Source organism: Pipistrellus kuhlii, unplaced genomic scaffold (genome assembly GCF_014108245.1).
Source record: "Pipistrellus kuhlii isolate mPipKuh1 unplaced genomic scaffold, mPipKuh1.p scaffold_m20_p_2, whole genome shotgun sequence".
Lineage (NCBI taxonomy): Eukaryota > Metazoa > Chordata > Mammalia > Chiroptera > Vespertilionidae > Pipistrellus > Pipistrellus kuhlii.
In genome coordinates, this window is record NW_023425515.1 from 109,009,146 (window position 1) to 109,016,968 (window position 7,823).

The window sequence follows — 7,823 nt, forward strand, 5'->3', positions numbered from 1 at the left end:
CTTGGAATTTTCAGGCCCCAACCCATTCTCTTAGAAGAGACAGAGGCTGAAAATGGAGTTTATAACTGATCGTGCCTGTGGGATGAAGCCTCCTGAAAAGCCCCCAAGTGCAGGGTTCAGAGAGCTGCCAGGTGGGTGAGCCGTGGAGGTGTTCGGTGGGAGAGGAGTGCACCTGGACAGGCCATGGAGCCCGCACTCCTTCCCACACACTTTCCTTAGGCATCTCTTCCATCTGATGCTCCTCTGTGCTTAGCAGGTCAGTCCGAAGCTTGCCATGGGTGTCTGAAGTGGGTTGGGGTCTTTCTCATAGTACTGAATGCTTAGCTGTGAGATCTCATATTTCCTCCAGGTAGACAGCGTCACAACTGAGTCAAGTTGCAGGACACCATCTGGTGTCATAGAACATGGTTTGGTGTGGGGACCCGCACCCCATACTTGGTGACCAGAAGTGTCAGATATGTTAGTGTTCTCTGTGTGACTTGATTTTTTAACTTTATGATGATGTGAAAGCCACATGAATTCAATAGAAAGCATCCTTTGAATTAGGAATTTTGATCTTTTCCTGGGCTAGCAATATGCACGCACCACCAAGGCACTGGGCAGCAGCAGGGAGATGACTTTGCTACTATGGCTAAGGTGAGTGTCTCAAGGATGTGGAAGGCAGGTGAGGCTAAGCTACAATGTTTAGTAGGTTTGGTGTATTTTGACTTATACTGTTTTCAGTTTATGATGGGTTCCTGGGATTTAATGCCATCGTGAGTCAAAGAGCATCTGCAGTGTGACAGTAAAGAAGACACAGGAGGACCAGGAAGGCACAGTGGGGAAGAACCAGTGTCTCCCTCCACGGGGAGAAAAAATAGGTTTTGTTATAATCTCTCATGGGTTGTTGGTAAGATTCAATGCAATCAGGTCTGTACAGTGCTGAACTCATGTTAATGGTTCAGTATAGGTGTCGCCCGATGTCTGAACCATTTCTTTAGGCCACTTTGCTTTTACAAGAGGCCTGCATTAGTCCAGTAACTTTCATAAAAGCAAAAATTCTCCTCGGGCTTCTTTTGATCGGTGAAAACAGGTACTAAAGTAGGCCTTTAACAAAGCAAAATGGCATACCACATACCTCAGAAAGCAGGGGAACCTCTGTGCTTTCCCGTATTTGGGCTCAGGAAAGATGGCAGAGCGATGCTCCACTTTCAGAGAGCGGGGACCACCTGCACGTCTTATGTTTTGGAAATGGGTTCAACTCCTTTAATGGCTCAGGGGGCACGGGGGCCACTGTGCTGGGCAGGGAGGGTGGATTTTGTTGGAAAGCTAATCTCCACCACAATATATTTTACCCATTTTTCTATGTTCGTTGTTTGCTTTTTCATATGTGTGAGTTCTTCCTAAATTAATGATAGTAACCTTATGGCACACACATTTTTTTTTGGCCTCTTATTTCATGGTTAACTTTGTTGATGGGGTTTTCCATCCTAAAGCAGAACTTTTATTAATATATACGTAGTAGTAGTAGTAGTATATATATATATTACATATTATAGAAAATAACTAAAAGGATGAATGGGAAAATAAAATTTTCTCAGAATTCCACAACTGCTGATAACAACTATGTTAACACTTTGATATGACTGGTGTGTGTGTGTGTGTGTGTCTTCAAAGACAACTGTCTACTCTATATTCTGTATATAATTTTATATCCTACTGTTTTAATTTAAAATTCTATTGTGAGAATTTTCCCATGCCACTGAAATGCATTTATTTTTATTTTATTTTATTATTTTATTTTACTTTTTTAACATATGTGTCCTTATTCCCTCATTACCCTCATTACCCCTCCCGCCATTAATGCCCCACCCCCCTGTTGTCTGTGCCCATTGATTAGGCTCATATGCATGCACACAAGTCCCTTGTCTGATCTCCTGAAATGTATTTAAAAACATAATTTATAATGACTGCTTAATATTCCATTGTATTGATGTCCAACATTTTATTTAATCATTTTTCTAACTTTAGGCACTTAGATTGTTCCCACTATTCTCACTATTGCAACCAATGTCTCAGTAAGCATCTTTCTTCACACATCCTTGGCCATTCCTTCACACTGAGCACTCAGTCTGTGCCAGGCACTGTGTCAGGGTTGGGAGATGCCAGCAAGAACGCAGATGCCACCACTCCTGTTGTCCTGGGCTCACAGTTTCACCTGCTTTTACTTTTAGCCTGAGCTCCTAGAAGTGACATTACTGAGTCAAAGACAAAGGGAGAGAAACTGAGATGAAGGGAGTAACTGAGCCTCTGGAGGGAGGAGCCCTGGAGAGGGACCTGCCAGCAGCTAGTTCTGAGGAAGTGAGATCACTGTGTCCTTAGAGCAGCACTGGCTCTGGGCAGGCTTTGCCGTGAACCACACCCTGATGGCCAGTGGCCTCCACGTGCTGCAGGTGGTCATTCCTTTAAGTTTGGTTCAAACTTCCTTCAGAGCAGACATGATAGTAATAACGCCGGACACATGTGCTTCTTTGGAGTGGTGGACTTGAGTCTAAGAGACAGGGCCCAGATACTTGGCAGAGAGGTTGGTGTGATTAAAATGTACATGACTGCAGCAGTCAGTTCTGAGAGCCACATATGAGAGACCTCAGGCAAAGCACAAATGGAGCCCCACATACTATAGGTCTAAATGCATAAAAGCTCCCTTCAAACTGTTAAATGAAAGATGTCCTTCTCCTCTTGCTTTTGCAAATATACCTTTCTAATGATCTGCAGACCAGCCTCAAATTTAGGATTTCTGAGCACTTTGAGGTTAATGGTGCTGATAAGCCTGCTCTGGGTCCCTGTCCTAGCCCCTTCCCTTTTCCCCAACTCAAGAGAGGCTCCAAGCTCCAACCACACCCCCAGCTGCCCCTCTTTGCCCCCTAGGACTAGGGATGTGACCTGCCCCAGCAGGGCAGATCCTGGGGAATAGATCCAGATCCTTGAGGCCCTGAAAGTAGGAGCAGACAGTTTGGGCAGGAAATTCAGGCTCCCAAAGACCTAGAACATGACCCAGAGAATATGGGTTCCAGGTAGGCACATTTTCACTCTAATGGGTGGGCGCTACATTGGGGCTCTAGAAAGCCTGGGACCAGGGCAGAGACCCCTCCTACCTGGTCTAAGGTGCGCAGGTAACAGTCACTGTTTAGAGAGCTGTACTGGGGGCAGGTTGTGCTCTTCAAGCTTTCCATGCCTTCTTACTTTGAAATCCCAGGTGTTCAGGTGCTTGCTCAACTCACAGGTGTAACGGCCCAGCCAAGGTTCCACCCAGCAGTCTGACTCCAGACTCCACACTCTTTTTGTTTTGTTAATCCTCACTTGAGAATATTTAGAGTGTAAGGAAGAGAGGAAAGGAGAGAGAAAGGGAAAGAGTTGGTTGCCTCCCGCAGCACTATACCCACCCCAGTCGGGGCCAGGGATCAAACCTGCAACCGAGGTATGTGCCCTTGACCAGGAATTGAACCCACGATCCTTCCTTATGTGTGCTGGTGCTCTAACCACTGAGAAACACTAGCAAGGGCTGATTGCACACTCTTAACTGCAGCGCTTCACTGCCTCTCATAAAAAGTCAGGAAGCTCTGAGTTAGATTATCCCAAGACTCAGTTCCTTCCCAGTGATGCCATTCAGCTGTGTGAGCAGGGTAGCTCAAGGCTGGCAAACTCGGTAATGAGGAGGGTCAGAGGTCATTAGGGTGCTGAGTCTAATAACCCACTACTCTGAAGTGTAGTTCCCTCACTTCAGACACTCCCTAGAGATAAGTTATATGACTAAATATCCCAAATTGGGATTTGGTTGATCATTTATGAGCACAGGTTATAGTTTCTTCACCTGAGTTTGCTCTGGGTTGTCTTCCTGAGTGAATGTGAATGTTAAAATAACTCTTTCCAGATGGACCTCTCTCTTATCATTATGGAAATTCTGGGGCTCTCTCCTGCTTCTACAAATCACAGTGCAGAGCAAATACATCCCCTTAGATATGCTCCTAATTCTAGGTTTTTCCAAAATAAAGTATCTTAGGAAAGCAATACACTACAGAATCCCTTTGCTCAGTTTCAATGTTGGCCATATGGATAATGCTTGATCCCATTCCTGTATCGCAGGGAATAGGAGCAATAGCTGCATCATCAGATAGTCTTTCACTTCCTCTCTGTGCAGGCCTACTGGAGGTCTTTGATCAAGAACCTTGGGAAAAGTGACTCTGCTGCGTCCCTCTGTCCCTCAGCAGTGGTCACTGTGCCTTAAGGCTGCGAAGGCACAAGGAATGAATATTATCCCTAAGTTAAACCTATGAAACATTTCATAGCCCCCTTATTATCACCCCTTGCACGAAGGCTTGAGAGGAATTGATGTAGAAGTTTGGTCAGTCAGATAACCCCAGCACAGTTCAGAATGGTACAACAGCAGAGGGGAGTTCTGTGTAGCTGCCCCAATAGGAATGCCTCAATATGTGTGTGTTTTCCAGGGGCCATGGCAGGACTGTTCTGTGTTTTACTGTCTTCATGTATCCAGTGGTGAGTTTGTTTCATTCTTTTTTGGATGTTAACATCTTCAGCCTTTGTAACTACCCTCTGAAACTATTCAGAGTTTTGTAAGGTAGGAGGGGTTGTGTGTTCCTCTTACATGAATACTTTGTGTTCATGGAGTTACAGACCCATTTGGTAATTTTCTAAGTCTCAGTCTTGAATTTTTTTCTGTCTAGAACACCATGCAGTGACAATTTAGAGCCCTGTACCAGCGTGCCTCTCAAAGAATGATCCAAGTCATGAGCTAATCCTGGCTGTGCTGGTTCCTCACTCAGAGATCCAGCTGTGTGTGCCTGTTTTATTGGTGGTCAGTTGGAGACAGTAATACCTGCCTTGACTACTTGGAGCTTTGGGTGGGCATCCGCTTGAGGATTATTTCAACAGACATGAGTGGGTTAACAAAGGAGACAAGAAGGTGAATGATACATCGCCCCTGCTCTCAATGAAAAATCAGCAGGTAAATGGTTGACTATGGCATGGTATATGAGGCTGAACAGTATCAGCAGCTCCATTACTACCAAAGCAATCAGTCAGCGGTCCCCTTTGGCTTGCAGCATTGCCCTGGATGCTGTCAAAAATGTACAGTTTGAGGAAAAATAGCCAGAAGGAGATTGATATCAAGAAATATGCAAAGGTGGGAAAGATATTATTGAAGACTCATGTGTTTTATGTGGAGTCGTGATTAACAAAGATGTGACCCATTCACGAATGGGGAACTATATCAAGAACCCTCACATTGTGCTGCTGGATTCTTCTCTGGAATATAAGAAAGGAGAAAGCCAGACTGATTTTTGACTGACATTGAGATCGTACGAGAGGAAGACTTCACCCGAATCCTCCAAATGGAAGAAGAATACATTTAGCAGTTCTGTGAGGACATCCATATGAAGCCCAATGTGGCCATCACTGAAAAGGGCACCTCAGATTTAGCTCAGTACTCCCTTACGTGGGCTAATATCACAGCAATCCTCAGAGTTCAGAAGACAGACAATAATTGCATCGATAGAGCCTGTGGGCCTGGATAGTCAGCCGACCAGAAGAACTGAGAAAAGATGATGTTGGAACAGGAGCAGACCTGTTGGAAATCAAGAAAATTGGAGATTAGTGCTTTACATTTATCACTGATTGTAAAGACCCCAAGGCCTGTGCCATTCTCCTTAAGGAGATGGCTGTGGCCCATACCTTGACAGAAAAATCCAAGGCCATGACTGGTATGGAGCAATGAACATACAGGGCTGTTACCCAGGCCCTGGAGGTCACCCTCATACCCTTATCCAGCACCATTCATCTCCTTACCTCCCTTTGGGCCAAGCATACACAGGAGAACTGTGAGACCTGGGGTGTAAAATGGTGAAACAGGTACTTTGGTGGACAGGAAAGAACTGGGCATCTGGGAGCCACTGGCTGTAAAACTGCAAACATATAAGACTGCAATGGAGCCTGCAGTTCTGCTGCTGCAGATTAAGGACACTGTCTCAGGCCATGAAAAGAAGGGTGATGACCACGGCCAGCAACTTGGAGCTCCTGATGCTGGCCAGAAATGAGTGGTAGGCAAGGTGACCTCAACATACAGAGCCAACAGTCTCCCCCTTGCCTGAGCCAGATGTCCAGGGGCAAGATGGATGTCTTTGTTTGGAAAGGATCAGGTTGAAGGGCAGCTCTAGTCCTTTGCTATCTCAGCTCAGTTTGCAAAAGGCACTGACATGTAATTCTTCACTATTGTAAGCTTTCCATTTAGTTTGCTTCTGATACTAAATCTAAGTCATTTGAAAACAAACAAACAAACAAACAAAAAATGCCTCTCTCAGCTTTATGTGAAGTCTATAGAATTTTGAAATGAGATTATTACTAATTACCTAAGGCTGTTATAGACTAGAGGGAAATTTTGTTTCATATTTATCATCTTGTACAGTCAAAAAAGAAAACCTAAAATAGGTTTTTTGACTTCTGGTGCCACTTCCTTCTTCACCCAGGACAGGAGCTTGTGGGTGTGAAGCTGAAGTGGCATTGTTGTCATCGTGGCTGCGGCTGGCCCTGGAGCCCACGGACAGTCCCTTCCCTGGCTGTGGGTGGCCGGCACTGATGTCATCCAAAAAGCTCACTTCCTTTATCCAGTTTTCCTTTTTACATGTGTGCTGAGTCACTTGAGGGGAACATTTCTGCCAAAAACCCAGAGAAAGCAGCACCTATTTTTGCAAATGTGGTGTCAAGACATGGGAATCGCCTTCCCACATTGTCTTCATTTTGAGGAAGTTAAGGCCATCTATCTCGTGATGTCTGCGACATCCAACATCAGCATTTACTGGACAGCTGCTGTGTACCAGGCTATGAGGACCCTTAGTGTCTAAGCAGGAATTACTTTAGCATCTAACTCACTCAGGGGAGGGCCCACACGGCGATTTGCAGGTGACTATAAGGGGCACCAGCAGTTTGCCATAGGGCATGATTAAATTGTCATTTGAAAGTTTCAGGATGCACTTTCAAGAGAGTAAATGAATAAATATTGACTACCTGTTAAGCAGTGATGGACATTTAGCCTTTTTGTCTTTGCCCACCATGCAAAGTCCTGTGTTTGGGATCTCTGACAGTTAAGAAGCCATCTTGCACAAAACAAAAACAAAGGGGACACCTGTGATACTTTCAACAATAAAGATACATTTTAAATAAAGAAGCCATCTTGCTTCCAAACACAGAGGAAATTGGTGGCTCAGACCTGATATCTACTATCTGAAAGAAGTCCTGTGCATCTAATACAATCCGTCTTTGTTTTGCAAGGCCCGAGCCCTTACGGATGCATTTGATACACAACAGTGGAAGCGCCAAGGCTTCTGGTCAGTGCCTGTGGAAAAACCCATAACCAGGCACACCTTCTTCCTGAAGTTTCCTGAATTCAAATAGGAAGTACATTCCTTTTGGAAACAGTAATGTGGAGATAATGAAGGATGGTCAGCATATTTAAGTGTCAGGTGTTATGTAGGTAATCCCTAAGATTATCTTATTTAATCCTCCCCCAAATTCTATAAAATAGTTTGTATTTCCCAAATAGAGAGCCAGAGGCTCAGAGAGGTTAAGTAATTGACAAAGTTTCTAATTAAGGTGGCCCTGTGCTATCTGGAATTCTGCTTGAATAACATCTGATGAATTAGGCAATTGCACAATTGTATGATATCCCAATCTATAACTTTTCTAAAAGCTAAAACTCTACCCTGAGTAGCAGCAATCATCTGTCTTCAGCCCTTGGGTTCATGGATTAAGAAGCCTTGGGTGGGTCTACCCTC

General features: G+C 44.6%; 1 pseudogene; it reads left to right on the forward strand.

Moving 5' to 3' along the window:
- Positions 1-5,016: 5,016 nt before the first annotated feature.
- On the forward strand, positions 5,017-6,318 carry LOC118723031 (annotated as a pseudogene).
- The last annotated feature ends 1,505 nt before the right edge of the window (positions 6,319-7,823 follow it).